The following is a 27,191-nucleotide window of genomic DNA, read 5'->3' on the forward strand; positions in this document are numbered from 1 at the left end:
ATACAGTATGGATTAGTTTTTTCTCTTCTTTTAAAGAACCAGATCATACATAAATAAGGGCATAGTTTGATAGAAAAAGGAATGGGGAATAAAAGAATGCAGAAAAACATCATAGACCCAGAAGATCAGAATCTTCAACTGAGGAGGAATGAGAAAATGACCAAAACTATTGCATGTAGTATTTGATTTTCGTACAGTTTGGGACTTTGTTAAACATGAGAGATTTGAATGATGTCTTTGTAGTTTTCCTTATAACTTACAGTTTTTCTATTGTAATTGTGTTTCATTTTATGATATCAGCTCCATTCTACCTCAGAGGGATATTTCGGGTATAAATTAGCCTCTGGCTCTGGAGTCATAGTTACTGAGTTTGAACTTCAGCTTAGTGCTTACTACCAGGTGCACAATCCCGGGCATGTTATTTAACTACACATCTATAAGATGAAAAGAATAGGAGTGCCTACCTCATAAGGTTGTTGTTAGGATTAAATTAGTTTATTCACAACTAGTGCCTGGCATACAGTGAGGTCTTTGCTATGTTAGTTATTGTTGTCATTATAATTATAATAAAATCAGCTAATTATATATAAACTTAAAATGTTATGAGAACATAGTTGGTTTTCTTTTCATTGACATAAATTTTATTAGAAGGTCTGCTCTTTCATATTTTTATTAAGGTAAATTTAGGTTTATTCAGGGAATTGCAAATAAAAAATTATCTGGAAAGTGTTACCTGCAAAGTTATTAATTTATGGCTTTATTAGAGTTTTTCACTTCAGTAACTGGTATGCATGCAGTACTACAAAAAGATCAGAAGAGGGTGCCAGTGTCTTAGAGGTGAGCCTACTTCCAAGTTTGCTACAATGATAACTTTGGATGGAGGTGGCAAATGTGCGAACCAGAGACCTGGGCAGTTGGTTAATGATAATACAAACGTTTAAAAGCATGTCACACACAGTCTGATAAATGACATTTTCCCCTTGACAATCCATCCTTCTCTTTGTACCCTTCTCAAATAATGTTCTTATTAGCTCGGTCTCACACAGATGGGCTTGTGATTGGTTTCTTGTACCATAGAGAATAAAGCTGTATTTGTGGTCATTCTTGAATGGTTCTTATATTTGTTTTTAGCCATTGTAGGCGTAACTGAGTTTCAGTGATTACTCCTGTAAGTTACTAGGACAACTGCTCAAAGATAACTGTCTCATCATGAAAGATAACAGTATAAAAGCTAACTTCCTTTTGAATTTGGGATGATTATATGAATGTAATGTGCCTATTTATTAGCGTTTACTTTTTTTTCCTCAAATTACTTTGGTGACACTTGGCAAAGGTCACTTTTTCCAAGGCAACTTTCTCATCTTAGAGCCCATAAAAGTCAGTTTGAACCAGCTCTTTGAAAGTTCTCACATTTTGCTCTTTTTTTTTGTTTGATTTTGATTTTTTATTTTTTAAATTTCTTATTTATTGCAGTAACATTGGTTTATAACATTGTATAAATTTCAGGTGTACATCATTATACTTCTGTTTCTACATAGATTACATCATGTTCACCACCCAAATACTAATTACAAGCCATCACCACACACATATGCCGAATTATCCCTTTCGCCCTCCCCCCTCCCCGCTACCCCTCTGGTAACCACCAATCCAATCTCTGTCTCTATGTGTTTGTTTATTGTTGTTATTATCTACTAGTTAATGAAGGAAATCATATGGTATTTGACCTTCTCCCTCTGACTTATTTCGCTTTGCATCATACCCGAAATATCCATCCATGTTGTCACAAATGGCTGGATTTCATCCTTTCTTATGGCTGAGTAGTATTCCATTGTGTATATATAACACATCTCCTTTATCCATTCCTCCCCTGATGGGCACTTAGGTTGCTTCCAAGTCTTGGCTATTGTGAATAACGCTGCAGTGAACACAGGGGTGCATGTATCTTTATGCATTGGTGTTTTCAAGTTCTTTGGATAAATACCCAGCAGTGGAATAGCTGGATCATATGGTAGTTCTATCCTTGATTTTTTGAGGAATCTCCATACTGTTTTCCATAGTGGCTGCACCAGTTTGCACTCCCACCAGCAGTGTATGATAGTTCCCTTCTCTCCACATCCTCTCCAACACATGTTGTTTCCTGTCTTGTTAATTATAGCCATTCTGACGGGCGTGAGGTGATATCTCATTGTAGTTTTGATTTGCATTTCCCTGATAGTGATTTTGAACATCTTTTCATGTGTCTGTTGGCCATCTGTATATCTTCTTTGGAGAAATGTCTGTTCAGGTCTTTTGCCCATTTTTTAATTGGGTTGTTAGTTTTTTTCTTGTTGAAATGCATGAGTTCTTTATATATTTTGGAGATTAACCCCTTATCAGATGTATGGTTTGCAAATATCTTCTCCCAATTGTTAGGTTGTCTTTTCGTGTTGTTGATGGTTTCCTTTGTTGTGCAGAAGCTTTTTAGTTTGATGTAGTCCCATTTGTTTATTTTTTCTGTTGTTTCTCTTGCCCGGTCGGACATGGTGCTTGAAAATATGTTGCTAAGACCGATGTCAAAGAGCGTACTGCCTATGTTTTCTTCTAGAAGTTTCATAGTTTCAGGTCTTACATTCAAGTCTTTAATCCATTTGGAGTTAATTTTTGTGTGTGGTGTAAGGTAAGGGTCTACTTTCATTTTTTTGCATGTGGCTATCCAGTTTTCCCAACACCATTTGTTGAAGAGACTTTCTTTTCTCCATTGTATGTTCTTGGCTCCTTTGTCAAAGATTAACTGTCCACAGATGTGTGGGTTTGTTTCTGGGCTTTCAATTCTATTCCATTGATCTGTGTGTCTGTTTTTGTGCCAGTACCATGCTGTTTTGGTTACTATAGCTTTGTAGTATATTTTGAAATCAGGGAGTGTGATACCTCCAGCTTTGTTCTTCTTTCTCAGGATTCCTTTACCTATTCGGGGTCTTTTGTTGTTGCCTATAAGTTTTAGGATTCTTTGTTCTATTTCTGTGAAAAATGTTGTTGGGACTTTGATAGGGATTGCATTGAATCTATAGATTGCTTTAGGAAGTATGGACATCTTAACTATGTTAATTCTTCCAATCCAAGAGCACGGAATATCATTCCATTTCTTTGTGTCTTCTTCAGTTTCTTTCAGCAATGTTTTATAGTTTTCGGTGTACAGATCTTTCACCTCTTTGGTTAAGTTTATTCCTAGGTATTTTATTCTTTTTGTTGCAATTGTAAACGGGACGGTATTCTTTTTTTTTTTTTTTTTGATTTTTATTGATATTTTAATGGTTTCTAACATTGTGAAATTTTGGGTTGTACATTTTTGTTTGTCCATCACCCCATATATGACTCCCTTCACCCCTTGTGCCCACCCCCCACCCCCACTTCCCGGGTAACCACAGTCCAGTTTTCTCTGTCCATGTGTTGGTTTATATTCCACATATGAGTGAGATCATACAGTGTTTGTCTTTCTCTTTCTGGCTTATTTCACTTAACATAATACGCTCCAGGCCCATCCATGTTGTTGCAAATGGGACGATTTTGTCTTTTTTTATGGCTGAGTAGTATTCCATTGTATATATATACCACATTTTCTTAATCCAGTCGTCAGTCGAGGGACACTTAGGTTGCTTCCACTTCTTGGCTATGGTGAATAATGCTGCAATGAACATAGGGGTGCATAAGCCTCTTTGGATTGTTGATTTCAGGTGCGTTGGATAGATTCCCAGTAATGGGATGGCTGGATCATAGGGCATCTCTATTTTTAATTCTTTGAGGAATCTCCATACCGTTTTCCATAGAGGCTGCACCAATTTGCATTCCCACCAGCTGTGTATGAGGGTTCCTGTTTCTCCACATCCTCTTCAACATTTATTGTTTTTTGTCTTGGTGATTATAGCCATTCTAACGGGCGTGAGGTGGTATCTTAGTGTTGTTTTGATTTGCATTTCCCTGATGATTAGTGATGTTGAGCATCTTTTCATGTGCCTATTGGCCATCTGTATATCTTCCTTGGAGAAGTGTCTGTTCATTTCCTCTGCCCATTTTTTGATCGGGTTGTTTGTTTTTTTGTTGTTCAATTGTGTGAGTTCTTTATATATTATGGAGATCAACTCCTTGTCAGATGTATGTTTTGCAAATATTCTCTCCCAGCTGGTTGGTTGGTTGTTCATCTTGATTCTGATTTCATTTGTCTTATAAAAGCTCTTTAGTCTGATAAAGTCCCACTTGTTTATTTTTTCTTTAGTTTCCCTAGTCTGGGTAGGCATGTCATCCGAAAAGATTCCTTTAAACCCAATGTCAAATAGTGTGTTGCCTATATTTTCTTCTATGAGTTTTATAGTTTCCGGTCTCACCTTCACGTCTTTGATCCATTTTGAGTTAATTTTTGTGAATGGCGATAGCACATGGTCCACTTTCATTCTTTTGCATGTGGATGTCCAGTTTTCCCAACACCATTTATTGAAGAGACTTTCCTTTCTCCATTGCATGTCCTTAGCACCTTTGTCGAAAATTAGCTGTCCGTATATGTGTGGTTTTATTTCTGGGCTTTCAATTCTGTTCCATTGATCTGTGTGTCTGTTTTTGTACCAGTACCATGCTGTTTTGATTACTATTGCTTTGTAGTATGTTTTGAAGTCAGGAATTGTGATGCCTCCTGCTTTGTTCTTTTTCTTTAGGATTTCTTTAGCTATTCGGGGTCTTTTGTTGCCCCATATAAATTTTAGTATTCTTTTTTCTATTTCTGTAAAGAATGTCATTGGGATTCTGATTGGGATTGCATTGAATCTGTAGATTGCTTTAGGTAATATAGACATTTTAACTATGTTTATTCTTCCAATCCACGTGCATGGGATATCTTTCCATTTCTTTATGTCATCGTAGATTTCCCTCAATAATGTCTTGTAGTTCTCATTGTATAGGTCCTTCACCTCCTTGGTAAGATTTATTCCTAGGTATTTTATTCTTTTTGATGCAATTGTAAATGGTATTATCTTTTTGAGCTCTCTTTCTGTTAGTTCATTATTAGCATATAGAAATGCAACTGATTTTTGTAGATTGATTTTGTACCCTGCAACTTTGCTGTAGTTGTTGATTGTTTCTAACAGTTTTCCAACAGATTCTTTAGGGTTTTCTATATATACAATCATGTCATCTGCAAATAGTGAGAGTTTCACTTCTTCGTTACCTATTTGGATTCCTTTTATTCCTTTTTCTTGCCTAATTGCTCTGGCCAAAACCTCCAGTACTATGTTGAACAGGAGTGGTGAGAGTGGTCAGCCCTGCCTCGTTCCTGTTCTCAGAGGAATGGCTTTCAGTCTTTCCCCGTTGAGTATGATGTTAGCTGTGGGTTTGTCATATATGGCCTTTATTATGTTGAGGTACTTTCCTTCTATTCCCATTTTATTGAGAGTTTTTTATCATAAATGGATGTTGTATCTTGTCAAATGCCTTCTCTGCGTCTATTGAGACGATCATGTGGTTTTTATTCTTTGTTTTGTTGATGTGATGTATCACGTTGATTGATTTGCGGATGTTGAACCATCCCTGCGTCTCTGGTATAAATCCCACTTGATCATGGTGTATGATCTTTTTAATATATTGTTGTATTCGGTTTGCCAATATTTTGTTGAGGATTTTTGCATCAATGTTCATCAGCGATATTGGCCTGTAATTTTCTTTCTTTGTATTGTCTTTGTCTGGTTTCGGTATCAGGGTGATGTTGGCCTCATAGAATGATTCAGGAAGTGTTCCATCTTCCTCTATTTTTTGGAATAGTTTGAGGAGGATGGGTATTAAATCTTCTTTGAATGTTTGGTAAAATTCACTGGAGAAGCCATCTGGTCCTGGACTTTTATTTTTTGGGAGGTTTTTGATTACTATTTCAATCTCTTTACTTGTGATTGGTCTATTCAGATTCTCCATTTCTTCTTGGTTCAATTTTGGGAGGTTGTATAAGTCTAAGAATTTATCCATTTCTTCTAGATTGTCCAATTTGTTGGCATATAATTTCTCATAGTATTCTCTTATAATCCTCTGTATTTCCATGGTATCCGTTGTAATTTCTCCTCTTTCATTTCTAATTTTATTTACTTGAGCCTTTTCTCTTTTTTTCTTAGTTAGCCTGGCTAAGGGTTTGTCTATTTTGTTTATCTTCTGGAAGAACCAACTCTTTGTTTCATTAATCCTTTCTACTGTTTTTTTGGTCTCAATATCATTTATTTCTGCTCTGATTTTTATTATTTCTCTCCTTCTGCTGGCTTTGGGCTTTGTTTGTTCTTCTTTTTCTAGTTCTGTTAGGTGTAATTTAAGGTTGCCTATTAGGGCTTTTTCTTGTTTGTTAAGGTGGGCTTGTATCGCTATGAGTTTCCCTCTCAGGACCGCTTTTGCTGCGTCCCATATGGTTTGATATGGCATGTTATCATTTTCGTTTGTTTCCAGATAGTTTTTGATTTCTCCTTTAATTTCATCAATGATCCATTGGTTGTTCAGTAGCATGTTGTTTAATCTCCACATTTTTGTCACTTTCCCAGTTTTTTTTTCCTGGTTCATTTCCAGTTTCATAGCCTTATGGTCTGAAAAGATGCTTGTTATGATTTCAATCTTCTTAAATTTATTGAGGCTTGCTTTGTTTCCCAACATATGGTCTATCCTAGAGAATGTTCCATGCGCGCTTGAGAAGAATGTGTAGTCAGCTGTTTTTGGGTGGAGTGCTCTGTATACGTCTACTAGGTCCATCTTGTCCAGTTTTTCATTTAAGTCTAATATTTCTTTATTAACTTTTTGTCTGGATGATCTATCCATTGCTGTAAGTGGGGTGTTAAGATCCCCTACTATTATTGTGTTGTTGTTGATTTCTCCTTTTAGGTTTGTTAATAGTTGTTTTATGTACATTGGTGCTCCTATGTTGGGTGCATATATATTTATAAGTGATATGTCTTCTTGATGGAGTGTCCCTTTTATCATTATATATTTCCCTTCTTTGTCTTTCTTAACCTGTTTTATCTTGAAGTCTACTTTGTCTGATATTAGTATGGCAACACCTGCTTTCTTTTGTTTGCCATTAGCTTGGAGTATTGTCTTCCATCCTTTCACTCTGAGCCTGTGCTTGTCTTTAGTGCTAAGATGTGTTTCCTGAAGGCAGCATATTGTTGGGTCTTGCTTTTTAATCCATCCTGCCACTCTGTATCTTTTGATTGGAGAGTTCAATCCATTTACATTTAGGGTAATTATTGAAATATGAGGGTTGAATGTTGCTGTTTTGTCACTTATTTTCTGGTTCTTTTGCATTTCCTTTGTTTCTTGTCCCATTTGTTTTGGACTGCCAATTCAGTTTGGTTGTTCTGTCTTATGATTCTTCTAGTTTTCTCTTTGTTTATCATATGTGGTTTTAATTTGATTATTTGTTTAGTGGTTACCTTGAGGTTTGGGCGAAAAATCTTCTGTATGAGATAGTCCATTATCTGATAGCCTCCTATTTCCTTATACTAAGTCAATTCAGTCACTTTCCTCTTCCCCTTCTAAGTTGCTCTTGTTATACCTTATTCTATCTTGTGTTGTGGCTGTGTGTTTGCAGTGATGAGGTTAAATTTATTTTTGGTGAATTTCTTCCTTTGATCTTTGAGTTTAGTATTTAAGTGGTTGCTAACCTATTCCGGTAAAGATCTACTATTTCTCTGATTTTGTCTACCTACTTTTCTCCTTCCTCCAAGCTTTGTGTTCCCTTTCTCTTCTTGTTTTCAGGCCTGAGGGCCTTCTTGAGTATTTCTTGTAGTGGCGGTCTCGTGGCCATGAACTCCCTTAGCTTTTGTTTATCTGGGAGAGTTACTATTTCTCCATCATATTTGAAGGATATTTTTGCTGGATAGAGTATTCTTGGCTGAAAGTTTTTGTCTTTTAGTATTTTGAATATATCATTCCAGTCTCTTCTAGCCTGAAAAGTTTCTGTTGAGAAATCCGCTGAGAGCCTGATGGGAGTTCCTTTGTACGTTATTTTTTGTTTTTGTCTAGCTGCCCTTAATATTGTTTCTTTGTCGTTGACCCTGGCTAGCCTTACCACTAGGTGTCGTGGTGAAGGCCTTTGTCTGTTAATATATATAGGAGTCCTGTTGGCTTCGCTTACTGGTATTTCCTGCTCCTTCCCCAGATTTGGGAAATTTTCAGCTATTATTTCCTTGAATAGGCTCTCTGTTCCTCTTTCCCTCTCCTCTCCCTCAGGAATACCTATAATTCTTATGTTACATTTTCTAATAGAGTCCGATATTTCTCGGAGTCTTTCTTCATTTCTTTTTAGTCTTAGTTCTCTCTCTTCTTCCATCTGGAGTATATCTGTATTCCTATCCTCTAAAGTACTAATTCTTTCCTCCATATTGTCAGCTCTATTCTTTAAAGATTCCAGATTCTCCTTTATCTCCTCCATTGTGTTCTTCATCTCCATCAGCCCTGATAGGTTTTTCTTTATGATTTCAATCTCTTTTGTGAAGAAACTCCTAATCTCATTTAATTGTTTGTCTGTGTTGTCTCGTATTTCGTTGAGTGTTTTTATGATAGCTATTTTGAAATCTCTGTCATTTAGTTTATGGATTTCTGTGTCTTCGGGGTTGATTTCTGGGTGCTTGTCATTTTGTTTCTGGTCTGGTGATTTCATATATTTTTGCATTGTGGTTCCTGTGTTGGTTTTGATTTTCCTCATCCTGGAAGTCTCTGGTTGCAATTTCCACCTGCCGCCACTGTCTGGTGGTGAAGGGCTGTGTAGTCTAAGCCCCCTGCGCTCTGCCCCAGTTTTTCTGCTGCGATCCGCAGTTTTGTTTTGTTTTGTTTTGTTTCTTTTCCCCACTGCCATCCACGGGTCCAGTCCAGTTTATTCAGGTCTGCCTCGGATCGCTAGGTCTGGTCGAGCTGCAGACTCCGGGTTGCGGGGAGGGGGGAGCTCTCTCTTTTGCCCTCTGGGTCCCTGACGTGGGAGGCTTCTCGTTTGCCCCTCTTTATCCGCTCTCTGGGTTGCTCAGATGTTGATGGTAGCCCTGTGGCTCCTCTGAGCCCTCTGTGCGGGAGTTTCCCACTGGCTGAGAGCGCCCGAAGAGCTACAGTTTCCTGCCGAGGGCCGCCCCTCCCCCCTCTCTGGGAGCCGCGCGGACCGGATCGCTGATCTGATGGGGAGGGAGCGGAGTTCTCCTTACCTCTCCCCACTTCCTCCGGGGGCCCAGCACGTTCCGCTCTCAGATGTGCGGCAGTGTGGATCCCTCCGCTCCAGCTTTTGACTGTCTGGGATTCCGTTGTTGGTCTGTGGCTGTTACTTTTGTTGTATTTTGTGGGGGAAGAATTCACGGAAAAGCTCACTCCGCCATGATGCTGACGTCACTCTCTGGGACGGTATTCTTAATTTCTCTTTCTGCTACTTCATTGTTAGTGTATAGAAATGCAACTGAGTTTTGTATGTTGATTTTGTTTCCTGCAACTTTACCATATTCGTTTATTACTTGTAAAAGTTTTCTGGTGGATTCTTTAGGGTTTTCTATATATAACATCATGTCATCTGCAAATAGTGACAATTTCACTTCTTCCTTTCCAATTTGGATCCCTTTTATTTCTTTCTCTTGCCTGATTGCTCTGGCTAGGACTGCCAGTACTATGTTAAATAGGAGTGGTGACAGTGGGCATCCTTGTCTGCTTCCTGTTCTTAGAGGGATAGCTTTCAGTTTTTCACCATTGAGGGTGATATTAGCTCTGGGTTTGTCATATATGGTCTTTATTATGTTGAGGTACTTTCCTTCTATCCCCATTTTATTCAGAGTTTTTATCATGCATGGATGCTGTATCTTGTCAAATGCTTTCTCTGCGTCTATTGAGATGATCATGTGATTTTTATTCTTCACTTTATTAATGTGGTGTATCATGTTGATTGATTTGTGAATGTTAAACCATCCCTGCATACCTGGAATAAATCCCACTTGATCATGGTGTATAATCTTTTTAATGTATCGTTGTATGCGATTTGCTAGTATTTTGTTGAGGATTTTTGCATCGATGTTCATCAGTGATACTGGCCTGTAGTTTTCTTTTTTTGTGTTGTCCCTGTCTGGTTTTGGTATCACGGTAATGTTGGCTTCGTAGATTGAGTTAGGGAGCTTCCCCCCCCTTCTCAATTTTTTGGAAGAGTTTGAGAAGGATAGTTATTAAGTCTTCTTTGAATGTTTGGTAGAATTCAGCAGGGAAGCCATCTGGTCCTGGACTTTTATTTTGGGGGAGGTTTTTGATTACTATTTCTATCTCCTTACTGCTGATTGGTCTATTCAAATTCTCTACTTCTTGATCCGGTTTGGAATGTTGTATGATTCTAAGAATTTATCCATTTCTTCCAGATTGTCGAATTGGTTGGCATATAGCTTTTCATAGTATTCTGTTATAATCTTTTGTATTTCTGAGGTGTCTGTTGTAATTTCTCCTCTTTCATTTCTTATTTTACTTGTTTGTACCTTCTCTGTTTTTTTCTTGGTGAGTCTAGCTAAAGGTTTGTCAATTTTGTTGATCTTTTCAACGAACCAGCTCTTGGTTTTATTAATTTTTTTCTTTTTTTTTTTGGTCTCTATTTCATTTATTTCTGCTTTGATTTTTATTATTTCCCTTCTACTGATTTTGGGCTTTGTTTGTTCTTCTTTTTGCAATTCCTTTAGGTACATTGTTAGATTGTTTATTTGAGATTTTTCTTATTTATTGAAATAGGCCTGTATTGCTATAAACTTCCCTCTTAGAACCGCTTTTGCTGTATCCCATAAATTCTGGCATGTCGTATTTTCATTTTCATTTGTCTCCAGGTATTTTTTGATTTCTTGTTGACCCAGTCATTGTTCAGTAGCATTTTGTTTAATCTCCACGTATTGGTTGCTTTTCTGATTTTCTTCCTATAGTTGATTTCTAGTTTCATACCGTTGTGGTCAGAAAAGCTACTTGGTGTTATTTCAATCTTCTTAAATTTATGGAGACTTGTTTGTGGCCTAATATGTGATCAGTCTTGGAGAATGTTCCATGTGCATTGGAAAAGAACGTGTATTCTTCGGTTTTTGGATGGAATGCTCTGTATATATCTACTAGGTCCCTCTGTTCTAGTGTGTCATTTAAGGCCAATGTTTCCTTATTAATCTTCTGTTTGGATGATCTATCCATTGGTGTAAGTGGAGTGTTAAAGTCCCCTACTATTATTGTGTTACTGTCTATTTCTGTTTTTATGTCTGTTAATAATTGCTTTATATATTTAGGTGCACCTACATTGGGTGCATAGATATTTACAAGTGTTATATCCTCTTGTTGGATTGTTCCCTTGATCATTATGTAATGCCCTTCTTTGTCTCTTTTTACAGTTTTTGTTTTAAAGTCTATTTTGTCTGATATTAGTACTGCTACCCCAGCTTTCTTTTCATTGCCATTTGTGTGGAGTATCTTTTTCCATCCCTTCACTTTCAGTTTGTGAGTGTCTTTAGGTCTGAAGTGTGTCTCTTGTATGCAGTATATATATGGGTCTTGTTTTTTTATCCATTCAGCCACCCTATTCCTTTTCATTGGAGCATTTAGTCCATTGACGTTTAAAGTAGCTATTGATAAGTATGTACTTACTGCCATTTTTTAACTTTTTTTTCCCCTCAGTGTTTTAGTAGTCCTTCTCTGTTCCTTTCGTCTTCTATACAGAGTTGATGGTCTCTTTAGTTTGACCTCTGTCTGAAAGCTCTACTCTTTAACTCCCCTCCTCCCTCCTTTTAGGTTTTGGATATCATATCTAACCTCTTTTTTGTGCATTTTTATCCATTAGGTTCTTATCATGGAAACAGATAATTTTTCCTATTTGTGGTCTTCTCTTTTTCCCTTAAATCAGTCCCTTTAACATTTCTTGTAGCACTGGTTTCTTGTTGACAAACTCCTTTAGTTTTTGCTTGTCTGGGAAATTTTTGATCTCTCCTTCCATTTTGAATGATAACCTTGCTGGGTAGAGTATTCTTGACTGTAAGTTTTTTCCTTTTAGCACTTTAAATATATGGTGCCACTCTCTTCTAGCCTGTAAGGTTTCTGCTGAGAAGTCGGCTGATAGCCTCATGGGGTTTCCTTTGTATGTAACTTGACTTTCTCTTGCGGCTTTTAGGATTCTCTCTTTATCTTTAATTCTGGACATTTTGATTATGATGTGTCTTGGTGTGGGCCTCTTTGAGTTTATCTTGTTTGGGGCTCTCTGTGCTTCCTGTACCTGGATGTCTGTTTCCTTCCTTAGGTTAGGGAAGTTTTCATCTATTATTTCTTGAAATAGATTCTCTGCCCCTTTGTCTCGCTCTTCTCCTTCCGGGACACCTATCACACGGATGTTAGTGCGCTTGATGTTGTCCCAGAGGTCCCTTAGACTGTCCTCACTCTTTTTAATTCTTTTCTCTTTTACCTGTTCAGCTTGGGTAATTTCTTCTAGTCTTTCGTCCAGCTCACAGATCTGTTCTTCTGTATCCTCTACTCTGCTTTTGAGACCGTCTAGTGAATTTTTCATTTCCAGTATTGTATTCTTTATTTCTGATTGGTTCTTTTTTATATCTTCCATTTCTTTGTTGACATTCTCACTGAGTTCATCTATTCTTCTCCCCACATCAGTGAGCATCCTTAACACTCTTTGTTTGAACTCTCTGTCGAGTAGGTTGCTCATTTCTGTTTCCCTTAGTTCCTTTTCTGGGGTTTTGTCCTGTTCCTTACTTGGAATGTATTCCTTTGCCTCCTCATTTTGCCTCTTTCCCTGTGCTTGTGTGTATGCATTAGGTAGGTCAGCTACGTCTCCTGCTCTTGGATAGGTGACCTTATATAAGTGATGGCTTAGGAGGCCTGCAGTGTGCTTCCCTCAGTTCTCAATGTTCCACGGGTGACCCCTGTGTGGCCTACGTGTGTCCTTCTGTTCTGGCCTGTTTGCTCTCCGTGTGGGTGCCCAGGGAGTCCGAGTTATGCTCCTGGCCTGCTGTTGTAATGCTCAGCTGCTTCTAGTTTTTGTGGGCCCTTCCGTCTCTTTATCAGGTGTGGGGAGCCCCAGCACAGTTGGCTGCAAGTTCTAATACCACATTTGTGTTGCAGTATTTCTTTTAAGTGAGTAGGCCCCCAGCGCGGCAGTTTGTTAGGCTCAGGGGCTTACAATTGCTATAAGCCTCCAGCCTTTAGGTCTCTTGTCAGCTCTCTGAGGATTGCATCTGGGTGGGGCTGGCCTCAGGCACGGGAGCACCCAATTGTTTCAAGGTTTGGAAGGTGGGGCAAACCCCCTATGTGGGTCTTTGAGAAGCACAAGTCTTCTGTAGCTGACAAGCCTTGCCGCCCACAGGTCCACACACACAGTCAACACAGTCCTGCCCCGTGTGGGCACCCCGACCTCCCGAAGCGGACCCAGTCTCTCCACGGTGGGAGCCCCACACACTCCACCACTGCCCCACACTCTCCACCCGCTCCTTGTGCACGACCTGCCTCACTGAAGTAGGCTAGTTGCCAGACTCCAGAGAATCCAGTCACCAATCTATGCAGGCCCACAAGTTGCCTGAGGGCTTGTTGTTGGGTGGGGCCAGTCTCTAGGGTGGGTTGCCTGCCCTGGCTGAGCTGGATTAAATCGGTGCTCTAGTGGGTGGGGCAGACCCTGGGCTAGCAGGCCTCAGGGAGAACTCCAATGGCGTCTGTGTCAGCATGCTCACACCAGGCCACAACAATGGCCGCCGCCAATGTCCCAGTCCCTGGAGAGTTCTCACCTCTCACGGAGATGCACTCAGGGCCTATCAGGTGAATCTCTTTTCACCACAGCACTGTGCACCTTTCTTTCCGGTGATTTTAGGTTGCTTTCTGAAACGGGTGAGTTTGCGCGTGGTCCCTTTAAGAGCCAGTTTTAATTTCTTTGTGAACCGGGTTTTCTGGGGGCACTCCCCAATGTTTTAGTGGCAGGCAAAGTCAGACATTATACCACTCGTCTCGATTGTGCTGGGTCCACAAAATGCCCCCAGCGGGGCCGCTCCCCGGCTCAGGGCCCCGCGCCTCCAGGGAGGCTACGTACCTGTGGCCGCTCCTGGGCGGCCATGAAGCTGGCGGCTTGTGAAGGCGGCGCTTTTCCTCTCCAGAAGGGAGTTTCTGCCTCGTACACCTCAATTAGGATTGTCCGTTGTTGCAGGAGTTCCTCTTATCCCGTTTTTAGTTCTGTCTCGTGGGTAATTTTTCCACGAGTAGTTGTAAATTGGCTGTGTCTGCCGGAGGAGGTGAGTTCCGAGTCTGCCTACGCCGCCATCTTCACTTCCTCCTCACATTTTGCTCTTAATTGATCTTGTCTTCCTTTCTGCAGCAAATAGTAGACTTTGATGTAACTTGCAAATCACTAAATTAAGCATGTATCAAAGAGAACATGGATCAAGAAGTTTGTTTAAATTTTGAAATTATTTAAGGAAAAAAGGGATGTGGGAAAAGATGTGATTTTCTACCTGTTCAGGGTCCAGGGAATGAGGCCCTCTTGTGTTGGGCAGTGTACAATATACAGTATCTATGGGATTGCTCCTATTTTATGAACATCTCTTTTAATCTGTTGACCTTCACAGAAGTGGTCTGGATTTAGTAACGTAGTGGTCAAAAGCATGGGCTTTGGAGTCAGACCAATGCTTGAAGAAACACAACCCTCTACATCTATTAATTATATGACCTTGGTTGAGTTATTTTACCTCTTTAATCCTCCATTTCCTCATTTGTAAATAAGGATAATAATAAACCAACTTCCTAAGATTAGAATAGATGTTTAATTGTGTAGCCCTCATCTGCACTTGGAGGGAAATATTAAATATCAATGGGTTAAACATTTTTTTAATTACCTTACAGTTTTCAAGCACTTTTATTTTATTTGTTCTCTATGGTTTTATTTAATCTTCAGAGTAATAGTATGGGTTAGGCAAGATAAGTATTGTTGTCTTGCTTTTGTAAGTGAAAATTAGGTAAAATGTTTAATTAGTACATTCCTTTTGATTGGCACTTGGGGCCAATCTCACTAGTATCCCAGGGACTTTCAGTATTGGTTACAATATTTACAGGAATTTTTCTATTTTATGCCCACTTTCTTGTTCGTAAATCTTGATGACATACCAAGGACATCTCATTGAATTTATTTTCTGGATGAGTTCTCAATGTGCAGAGCAGAACTGATTTTATCAATAAATTAAAATATGGAGACCTTACTGCCTCAGAGTAGTACCGTTTTTTCTTACTTCCCTAAGACATTGAGTTTTGGGGTTCTGTTTATTATAGGTGGACATTATCATCCATACCTTAGTGATGATTAGAGGAAGTGATTCAAGGAGTCGGTATCCAGTCTGAAGTGAAGAACTGCCCTAGCTCCAGGACTTTCAGGCACTGGATCTTGGATGCTGTTGTTTGACATGCACCTTCTGCTCATTGGCCCAACCTGGTACCCCAGTATGCTATCCTCTTCAAGCTAGAATTCTGACTTCCTCAGCATACTTAGAGTTAATAATACATTCTTTGAGCTAGAGTGTATTTTAGAGATCGTATAGTCTTTCCATAATTTAAAAAACATATGATAATATCTAATGTTGAATGCTTTTTGTACACTATGCAGGTTGCACATACTTTCATTGATTTTCTCAATTAATTCTCACAATAAACTTCTAAGAAATAAAGAATTGTTGTAACATTTTATAGATGGACACACTGAAGCTTAGAGAGATTGAGGTTGCATGACTTATTGCCTGATTACCTGGGCTTCAGAACCTGACCAATTAAAACTTCAAAACTTATGTTCTTGATCATAATGCTGTAATGCCTCCCTGTGAGGAATCTGAGGTGTGAAGACAGTAAGTGACATGCTGATGGCCTGTACGACTACTTGGTATTGGTTTTGAGACTAGAACCTATCTTTTCTAACTCTGCTAATTATGATATGCTATAGAGACCATGACTCTTGTTTGATTGGTATATTGAGAACTAGCTACAAAGAAAAGTGGGAGAAAAGGAAACAATTCATGTTAGCAGAGATGAGAAAAGGCTGTAGCCTAGAATTTAGGATAATGGAAATCTATAGCTTCAGAAAAAGAGAACATGCTTTCATGACATGAGCTTATGAAAGAAGAGAAAGATTTATTGATTGATTCTTTCATTCATTCAACAGTTATTTGTAGATACCTGGTAAGGACTCTTCTGGGTACTGGGGATACAGTGGTGAATAAAACAGAAAGGCTGACAGGTCTCTCTCCCCTATCCAACCCTAGAGATAACACAGAAGTGAGGGAAGTTGAAGAATCTTGACAAATTTGCATAAAAATTGTGTAACAGAAGATGATTGGGGGGTGTGTGTGTGTATGAAACAGCTGCTCAGAATAAAAGAAGACTGAGTGTCATGAGATGATTTGGGATATTTTTCAGGTCCTTTTTCTGTCTCAGATTGTTCTAGGTGGATCATTGCCCCATCACCACTGTGAGCAGTGCATAGCCCCATATGAGTTATGGGGTAGCGGAGTGGGCAGGTACTGCAGGGTAATGTTGGTGTGCCGTTCAAGCCAACTTGTGAAGGTAGTCTGACCAGCTTCTGAATGCCTTCTCCTCTCTCCACATCCTCTCTCTACCTGAGGTAGAAGATAGCTTTTGAAAAAGAGCTTTGGAGAGCAGAGGTGCAGATTAATTACTGCAGAGGCTCTCTGATCTGGGGGGCTGCTTCCTGCCACCACTACTTCCCCCATTCCAAATGGTGAGTTGGCACCACTCACGGTGGTGATGGGGCAGTGTCTTATTTGGGGAGATGTAGATAATGATAAGCTTAAGAAATTGACAGTAAAATGTAAGTTTAAGTATGTCTGTTAGTACACTAGGAGAATAAAAATGGAATGTAGAAGTTTCAGACCATCAGTATAAAACTCAGTTTATCCAGTGGAGAATGGAATAGAATGGAGGTGCGGGGGGCAGGAACCAAGGCGATATATAGACAGCATGAAAAAAATTGGCTGAAATAGATGTGAGTAATGGGAAAGACAATAAATGCAAATGAGTTAAATTTAGATCAAAATACAAATCTCAGTTGGGCTACAAAATAGGATACAGATATATGTTGTCAACAAGAGTTAAACATAAGACAAAAAGAAACAGCAAAATTAAAAGTAAAAGGATAGAAAAAATTTAAAAATAAAAGGTATATTAGGAAAATATGACCCCCCAAATTTGTTTTGTTTTAACATTATTAAATTATCTTTTAAGACAAAGAAGAAGTTATAAAGCACACAGAGCAATGTTATGTACTGATAAAAGGAACAATAGATCAGGAAAATGTAGTGATTATGAACATTTATACATCTAACAATATGCCTGTAAGTATATAAAACAACAATGGGGAGAAATAGATAAATCATCAGTTGCAGTTGGTTATTTGAACATGCTCTTTTCAGAATTTGATGAAACAAAGGCAAACAAAAATTTAGAAAATTTTAATAACATTAGTAAACTCAAAGTACTGGATATGTATTAACAAATAGAGAATAAGCAATATTTTCGCTCATAATTGAACACTCATAAAAATCAACCCAAGTACTGGGTCACAGAGGAAACTTCAAAATTCCCAAGAATCAAAGGCACATGGACTGTATTCTCTGACCTCCTAATGCAGCAAAAGTAGAAATCAGTAATAAAGAGTTGCAACACAAAACCAAAATAATTTGGAATCTGAAAATGTGCTATTGAATGACCCCTGGATTAAAGTAGAAATATAAAAATTTTAGAAGTGAGTGACAGTGAAAGCACTATATATCAAAGTGTATGGAATAGAAAGTAAAGGAAAATCTGTGGGATATAACAAAGTAGTAGTATTTAGATGGAAATGTCTAGTTTTTAACATATTTATCAGAAAACAAGAAATAATGAAAGCAGATAAGCTAAGCATTCAAATCAAGAAACCACAAAAAAAGCAACAGAATTAAATCCAAAAGAACAAGAAGATAGAGAGTAACAGATATTAAATCAGAAATCAGTAGAGTATAGACCATAGGATAAAACAAAACCAAACCAAGAGTTAGTTATTTGAAAAACGTTAATCAGATAGGAATAATTTTACAGAATGATAATGGAAAAGTAACTAATATAGTACCACAGAGTTTAAAATAATACAGTTATCAACAGTTATATTCTAATAAGCTTGAAAAGCCAGAGGAAAGAAATACATTTCTGGAAAATATTACAAAGTAGGTTAAGGGATAATAGAAAACACGAACAACGATCATTATAGGTTTTAAAATGGTAAACCACAATCCTATCTCTCTCCCAAATCCTAAGGCCCAGATGGCTTTCCAGTAGAGTTCTATCAAACATCCAAAAGTAGATAATCATTTTTATATTCAAGTTGTTCCAAAAAATAGAAAAAGCAAAAAAGCCCAAGACTCTACAAAAGGATATGAGGAAAAACAAATTAAGAGATATACGATATCATTGGACGGTATAATTTAATACTGTAAGGACATCAATTCTCCCTAGTATAATTTTTTTTTTTTTGGCAGCTCCAGCGAAAATACCCAGCAGTATTTTTGGGGGAACTCATTTTATTTTAAAATGTAAATGGATGAGTCACAAAAAGATGTATGATTCTACTTATATGAGATACCTTGAGAAGTCAAATTCATAGAGATAGAAGTAGAATTGTGGTTGCTATGGGCCGGTGAAGGGCAGAATGGAGAGTTGTTTAATGGGTACAGAGTTTTAATTTTGCAATTTTGCAAGTTTGCATCATTTTGCAAGATGAAGAGTTCTGGAGATTGGTTGTACAACAATGTGAATGTACTCAACTTCACTGAACTATACACATAAAAATGGTTAAGATGGCAAATTTTATGTGTATTTTACCACAGTTAAAATTAGAAAAAAATTATATGGACAGATAAAGCTCTAGCATTAAAGTGAAGAAAAAGAAAACATGGGAGACCTGTCCTGTTAGGTGTGAAAATATACTACAGAGCCATAAACCAAACCAAACCAAACAATACACCCCAGAATAGTGTAGTACTGGCACAGGAATGGGCAGATAGACTGGTGAAAAACAATAGAGAATTTGAAATCAGAGACATGTATATGGAGGGGGTATCATAAACTAGTGTGAATTAAACAAGTGTTAGAAAACGGACATACTATATGGAGAATAAAGTTAGCCACCTACCTCATGCCGTGTAAAACAGTGAACTCCAGATTGATTAAAGACCTCAATGTGAAAGAGAAAGCTGTAAAGCTAATCAATGAAAATGTTACATTTTAGGTAGGATATCTTAAATGACTCCATCAAATTTAAGTATTTCTGTTCAAGAAAGAATGAAAGAACAACATTGGCAAAATTAACAAATGGGTGACTGACTGGGAGAAGATATTTTCATTGCCTCCCGAAATCCCAAGGATTGACATGTAGAATAAAAAAAGATGCTTGCAAATCAGTAAGGAAAAGGTAGAGAATATAGAGAGGGAGGAAAAGATTTGAATAGGCAGTTAACAGACAAGGAAACCTAAGTGATTAACAAATACAGCTTGAGATCCTCAATCACACTAGCAAATGGAGAAATGCACATTTTAAAGACAATGAAATACTACATTCCATTCATCAGATTGATAAGAATTAAAAGAGATAATATTCAATGCTTATAAGGATTTGGGCTAACAGGAGCATAGACGGCATAGTTGGTTTCAGTAATCCCACTCTTGGATATATTCCCCAGAGAAAATTTCCCACTGGTCCACAAGAGGACATGTATAAGGATGTTCACTACAGAACAGGGAATTGAAGGCCACCAACAGATTTGTTACTAAGGGAGTTGGGTAAGTAAAACACAGTGGATGTGTACCATGGAATGTTATGTAAAAGTCAACAACAATGATCTAGATAAAAGTATTCATAGGACCATGGATATATATTTTTTAAAAGTAAGAAACACAGAATGAGTTATATAGCGTTCATATAAATTAAAAACATATGTATACAAAAAGAAGCCTCTATATTTCTAACATGCATGCATATTCAAGAACATATTAAATGCTTTAGAATGGCTGCATATTGAAGGGAGAATGGATATTGGATACATTCCAAGACTCCAGGGGGATGCCTAAAACCACAGATAGTACCAAACCCTATACAGTCATGCACTGTATGACAACTGTTTGGTCAGTGATGGACTGTATATATGACCATGGTCCCATAAGATTAGTACCTTATGGCCTTGGTGTGTAGTAGGCTATACCATCTAGGTTTGTAAGTACACTCTATGATGTTCACACACTGACGAAATTGCTTAATGACACGTTTCTTAGATCATTCCCTGTCTTTAAGCAAAGCATGACTGTATATACTGTTTTTTCCTATACATACATACCTATGATAAAGTTGAACTTATAAATTAGGCACAGTAAGAGATTAACAACAATAATTAATAATTAGAACAATTATAACAATATACTGTAATAAAAATTATTGTAGATCTTAGCAACGTCAGCATATGATTTTTTTTCTTTCCTTACTAAGCAGAGAACTTGCACCTTTTCACTTAAAGGAAGCACTTTGCAACTTTTCTTTGGCTTATCTGAATTGCCTGCATCACTACTCTTGTGCTTTTCGGCCATTAGTAAGTAAAATAAGGGTTACCTGAACCGCACAAGCACTGCAATACCATGACAGTCGATCTGATAACCAAGATGCCTGCTAAGTGACTAATGGACAGGTAGCTGGGCAAAGGGGTGATTCACTTCCTGGGCAGGATGCTGTGAGATTTTCATTACACTACTCAGAATGATGCACAATTTAAAACTTAAGAATTGTTTATTTCTGGAATTTTCCATTTAATATTGTTGGACTGTGGTTGACTGCAGGTAACTGAAACCATGGGAAGCGAAACCACACATAAGGGGAGACTACTATAAAATAAAACAACAGTAGAACTTTGCATGGATCAATGATAATTTTAAGTGAATTGAAGAATGAGAGTAATATAGTTCTTTCTCCAAGTTGATAAAAGTTTGAAAAAAGTAATTCTGACTATGTAACTCCTGTGAGGGTAAGCTGGATGTGGTTTATTACCGCACTGAGTCTCAGAATTGATTTGGCTGATCTTTCTGACAGGGCAGATGTCTCTCCTCATTCCTTCCAACAATGAGCGTTTGTCAACAAGGACTCTACACCAGGGTTGTTCTGAGGGGTTATTATTTTTGTAACCAAGGAGCTTGGATTTTAATGGTAATGTGTGGACAGCAGATAGACCTTGGCCCTAAATGGGGTTGGGATTTGAAACTGAGACCCCTGCATGAATCCAGAACACTCCTGAGAAAGGGTGGACTAGGAAAAATTCCTCCTACCAGTATTAATTGACAGTATAAGAAACTGACTTACCTGACCTTTGAGTTAGGGGAAAAAATCTCTCCTCATGCAGGTTTGAATTTGAATATACATAGCTGCTCTCAGGGAACATGCTTTCAACCTAGTCCACACAGATTCCCACAGATAAAAGCCCTGTTTAGAATGAACTTACAACCCCAAATTACTTAATCACCTGTGGAATTAAATCTGTTCTGAGCCAATATCAGAAGTAAGAACAAATAGAGTGATTAGACCCTTAGGAACATTGGATAATAGAATGAAACTGTAAATTAAATGACTAAAATAAAGGATGGACTAATAAGCATGGGAGCAGTCTTCAGAATGGATGAACAGATACAACTTTCGGGGATGTTGTTTCAGGTCTATTAAGAGTAAAAGCTGATGCAATGTAGTAAAGGTAGGTACTAGCTGTTTGGTGTAGTGTCTTCTAATCTTGGCTTTGCCACTTACTTGTTATGTAAGTTTATATTTTTTGTGCCTCAGTTTCCTCATTTGTGAGAATAATGGCATTACTTCATAGAGAATTAAATTAAAATGTGATTTTACAATGTTATAAACCAATGTTACTGCAATAAACAAAAAATTAAAAAAAATGTGAGAATTAAATGAGTTAATATATGTACATAGCACTCAGTAAATATTAACTATTATTATTATTATTAAATACATGAAGGAAGGATTTAAAACATGAACAAAGCAAAACACTATAAATAATACCAGGCATGTTGTAAAAGAACGGTATAGGATTTTAGACAAGAAACATATAACTAAAATGAAAAACTCAATGTATTAAACTGCAGATTAAAGAGAGCTGCAGGGACAGTTAGTGAATTGGAAGGTAGATCTGATGAGATATTATCCAGAGAGCAACAGGACAGATAAAAAGACAGATTTATTAAAGAGAAGTCTGTGGAAATGGAAGTCTAAGGGAGTTTCAAAAGGAGAAGATAGAAGGAATGGGAGGCAATTTTAAAAGAGATAATTGCTGAGCATTTTGCTGACTTGATAGAAATGGACCTTCAGTTCAGGAACAAAGAACTCTTGAGCAGGAAAATATCCACACCTACATACATCATAACGAAACCATAGATAAACTGAGCTTAAAAGCTGCCAGAGAGAAAAGATAGTTAACCAACACAGGATTAACGGTTGGGCCAGCAGCAGACCTTTCAACAGCAACAACAGGAGTGAGAATATGGTGCAGTAAAATCTTCAACGTTTAGTGAAAGACATTGGCAGCTCATAATTCCGTAGCTAGCTTAAACTGTCATTCATCAGTGGAGGTAGAATAAAGATATTTTTTCAGACTAACACAAACAGAGAGTTTACTACCCATGGATCTACATAGAAAGGATTGCTAAAAAGAAAGAAATTGTAGCTAGAGGGAAGGAGTGAGATGCACAAAAGAATAGTAGAAAAATGATGTTAATGTGACAAGTAGGAAAAGATAATCAAATATCAATATAAGATTTTGGCACAGGCCTAACAACAATAGTGCTGTTAAAACCAAAACTCCAAAATGAATTGGAGTTTATCCAATAAAAGTGAAGACTTTTGGAGAAAGATCATAAAAGGAGGAGCTTATTGGTTGCTTCTACTTGTTGGTATAATGTTGCTAGATGATAGAGCAGCTGAAATTCTGCATCTAGATTATTTTTGTTGTCCCCATCAAGATGAACATCATAGGACTGAAAAGGGTAGAATGTATATTTCAACAGTGCAAACATGAAAATGAAGCCCATGTTGTGTGAAAAGAGAAATTATAAGAAAGCATCCAAGAAGTTTACAACCTTGCCACTCAAAGTTCAAAGAGCAGCAGTACAGGCTCACCTGAAAGCTTATTAGAAACACAGAATCTTGAGCCCTCCCTCCTGAATCAGAGTTTGCATTTTAACAGTTTCCTCAGTTTGAGAAGTGCTATAAAATTTTTTGTCTTTTGGTTAGGACAGTTTAAATCCCAGGTGCAAATAAAAATACTGATCTGTTACTGATCATCACTGAGGAATCATGAAGACAGGTTTCTGCGATTGGCTTTGAGCAAATATTTTGATTTTCAAAAAAGGAAAGAAAGGATTGCCAAATCTATGCACAACCTAATCTTTTTCCTAAGTGCAGTTTTAGAATGGAGTATTGGAGGACCTTGAAGTAGAAACAGTGATCGCTAAAAGTCAGCATTAAAACTAGATCATCTCAGACTCGTTTTATATTCTTTCTATATAAAGGATTTCTAGTCTGGAAGATCAGGAATATATGGGAGACATAGTAGATCTATACATCTTCAAAGCATTGGCAAGTTGATGTAAATAAGATGGAGAAATGTAAGCTGGATAAGATGATAATTGGGTTTCTTCATAGCTGTAAAATGACTTTTCCCAAAAGATGGTGTTTAATGATATGTGTTAACCTACGTATAAGTTTCTTGTATCTCTAACCTTGTATCTTGTATCTCTAACCTTGACTGTTCTGTGTTAAATATTTTTATTAATGAATTGGATGGAAAAAAAATGTCAGGTGGGGTGGGTAATGTGCCTGTTAGATTAGAAATTCAGCCTTCCAAAAGAACTTTAAAGGAGAGTAATGGGCTAAATCAAGCAGGATAAAATTTAATAGGATGACTGTAAAACTCTTTATTTTTCTGTCCCTCCCTTTCTCCAACAAAAAGCTAGCCAAAAAAAAAAAAAAACCCAAAAAACCGTTAAAACCAAAACAAAACAAAACAGTCTACTTTAAGTAATCCTTCAATATCTGTAAAGTGGCTGCCAAAGTCACCTCGCCAAAAAAAACTCCACAAAAAAACAAAAACTTTATGCAATCTTAGATTGTTTTAGAAGTGTCTAGAAGTAAGGATGAGGTGATCAGACCACACCTAAAATATTGAGTTCTGGAAACAATGCTTTGAGGGACATTGGCACATTTAGGCATGTTTAGATGCAAAGATTCTGAAACCATGGAATACTAAGGAATAATTGAAGGGTATCTTGGAAGAGAAATGCTCTTGGGAGTACATGATAGTCACCTTGTATCTGAATGGCTGTTATGTGGAAGAGCGGCTGGCCTAAGGGGTTGACCTTGGGCCAGTGGATAAAACTGTAGAAAAACATATTATTTTTACGTACAGGTAAGAGATAGCTTTTTACTATACTTGTTAAAAGCAGAGTGTGAGCAGCCTCTAGAGAGGAACCATGTACCTGGTTTTTATTGGAGGTGTTCAAATACTAGAGAAGCCTGCTTAAAAGGGGTGTTGTATAAAGAGATTCAGGCTTTAGATGAGAGATTGAATCAGGTGACCTTTAAGGGTTCTTCCAATATGGAGATTCTCTCTTTGAGATTCTAGGGGTTTTCAAATAGAGAGGGCTATAAGGCTTAGTTGATTTTAGTTCTGATACCACAATGAGGAAGTGTTAGAGATGTGTTGGCTTAGAGGAATCAAGGTAGAAGAACTAGTTTGGCTGACTGTCTTGCTTTATTGCATTTACAGAGACCTAGAGTATTAACATTCCTATTAGGGCTGCATACCTGAATACAGCTTATTACAGTATACTTTGTATAATCATTATAGTGTCTTCTTTGCTACGAATTTTCAAGGGAAAGTGGGTGGAGACGATATCAACATTGGTGTTTTAGATTATATATTTGCAGCCTTTTTTTTTTTTTAAACAAAATACAGATAAACCGTGTACTCTGGAATGGCCCATCTCTACCCTTGGCCTTTTTGATGTTTCTCTGAGCTTTTCAACGTTTTGTCAGGTATGAGACTTCAGAGCTCAATGCAATTTGTTGCCTCAAAGCCTTTTAAAAAGATTTACTTGTGTACGTTGTCAATCTCATGGCCCAATGCCCTTCATTCAGCCTCCTTTCCAGATAGGAACAATGGGAAATATGGTGATAGGAAATTATACACAGTGATCTTGGGCAAGTCACTTAGTTTGGGCTTTGATTTCCTCAGCTTTAAAATTAGGAATTTAGATTATTTAATTTTTTAAAAATTTATGAAATACTGCCAAATACAGAAAAAATGCAGAAAATAATGTAATAGATACTTAGCACTCAGATTTAACTTACACTAATGTTTGGCTGTATTAGGTGATCTTTAAAGATCCTTTAAAAGAAAAGGTTCTAAAAAAAATCTCATTCTAAACTAAATATTCAATGAAAGATCTGGTTTAAATAGAAAATTTTGTTAGAATCTCAAGTTTTTAGAACTGAGTGGGGCTAGGAATAAAGATTCGGAAGCTGTCATTATGGAGGTGGTGGTTAAAGCCTTAGGATTGAATTGGGTTTTCCAAAGGAAGTTGTATAAAGTGAGATGTGAAGAGGGGGAAATGACAGAGGATCCAGTGAAGAAAACTGAAAAGGTGTGGTCAGAGAATTAGAAAGGGGGTGAGTCATATTGATAAGCCAAGAGAGGAATTACAGGAAACAAACTGTTGTTTCCATGCAGTTGTTACTGCTAATATTCATTTAGGTAGATCTATTTATTGATGTAAAACAAAAGAAGGTTAAGATAGGTTGACATAATAGTTTTGTGATCAGAAGTGAGAAGCCAAAACAGCAAGGTAGCCATTTTTCTGTTCATGTCCATTGGTAGAGAAATTTTTTTAGAGAAAAACCTTCTGTTTTTGTTGAACTTGGCATACGTATTTGCCACAGACCTTTGTGCTTGGCAAGCTGGGTGGATGCTATTCCTCCAGCTCAGTTGATGTGAATAAACAAGGTCTTATTCCTTCTGCCAGGAATGGTGTTAGGGTGATGACTGTGTCCCTGAGTCTCTGAGGGGCTTTCCTGAATATGTTTTTTGTGGTTTGCAAAATGTGGACCTCACGCAAAATTATACTGTGAATTTAGTTCACTCCAAACGAAAAGATCAGTTAGAATTCAGAGCAATTAATCTAGTAGTAGCAAGGTGGTTTTTGTGGTTGTTTTTATGTCAGATCTCCAGACCAGCACATTTAAATTCTGCATTGCACGAAAAAGCAGACTAAGAAAAAGTGTACACAGGTGATTTGAATTGAATACTTAGTAAAGAAAAGATCCTTTAGTAATTAAAGTATGGACTTGGGTAATTTCTGTGCTCAATATTTGTGATATGAAGTATTTCTTATATCAAAGCCTGCATTTCCAGCTATTCTTATACCAAAGGTTTATATGTTTATAACAAGAGTTTTCATTCTTTACTTTTTTGTGTCCTTTTGTGTCACGTATGTGGGTCTCATACCTGACATTCCCTCAAAATGGCATGCCAGTTTTTATGACTGGTTAGCACTGGCACATTTCCAGGTCACTTACCTGAGTCAGGGATCTAATGTAAAAGTGGAACAAGGGCATCTAGGTACTTTTCGTAAAGAAGCAGCAATATGAAGTCTAACAGTTATTGTCCTATGAGACTTCGGTACCATCAGAATGAGAAACATTTAGAAGTGATAAGGGATGTTTTCCTGCTGTGTTCTGATTCCTGACCCACGGACGGAAAGCCTTTCATTTTTCTGCTATTAATGCTCAGAAGAACTGAGAGACAAGGAAATTAGGCAGTTAAGACTTATCTACAGGTTTAAATGTCAGGGATTTTTGCCTTTATAATAAGAATTGAATAGTGTATTTCTGGGATGTTGCATAAAATTTTTTTTTAGGTGAGTTGCTTTAGGTGAGTTTTTTTGCTTGTGGTTATTGGAATACATAGTATACATATTAGAGGTGGAATATATAGTATACAAAATACAAATTAGAATGTAGAAGTTAGGTACAAATTATTTAGTGTGTGATTTATTTATTTTTTAAATTTTTGACATGTATACTTTTCTAAGACTTTGACCTCTTA

General features: G+C 37.4%; 1 protein-coding gene across 14 annotated transcripts in view; it reads left to right on the plus strand.

The window, feature by feature from the left end:
- ERC1 (ELKS/RAB6-interacting/CAST family member 1) overlaps positions 1-27,191 on the plus strand; it is a 544,778-nt gene that overhangs the window by 126,742 nt on the left and 390,845 nt on the right. The gene's annotated exons all lie outside the window — the stretch shown is intronic.

The sequence above is a fragment of the Diceros bicornis genome, chromosome 17, assembly GCF_020826845.1.
Source record: "Diceros bicornis minor isolate mBicDic1 chromosome 17, mDicBic1.mat.cur, whole genome shotgun sequence".
Taxonomy (NCBI): Eukaryota; Metazoa; Chordata; class Mammalia; order Perissodactyla; family Rhinocerotidae; genus Diceros; species Diceros bicornis.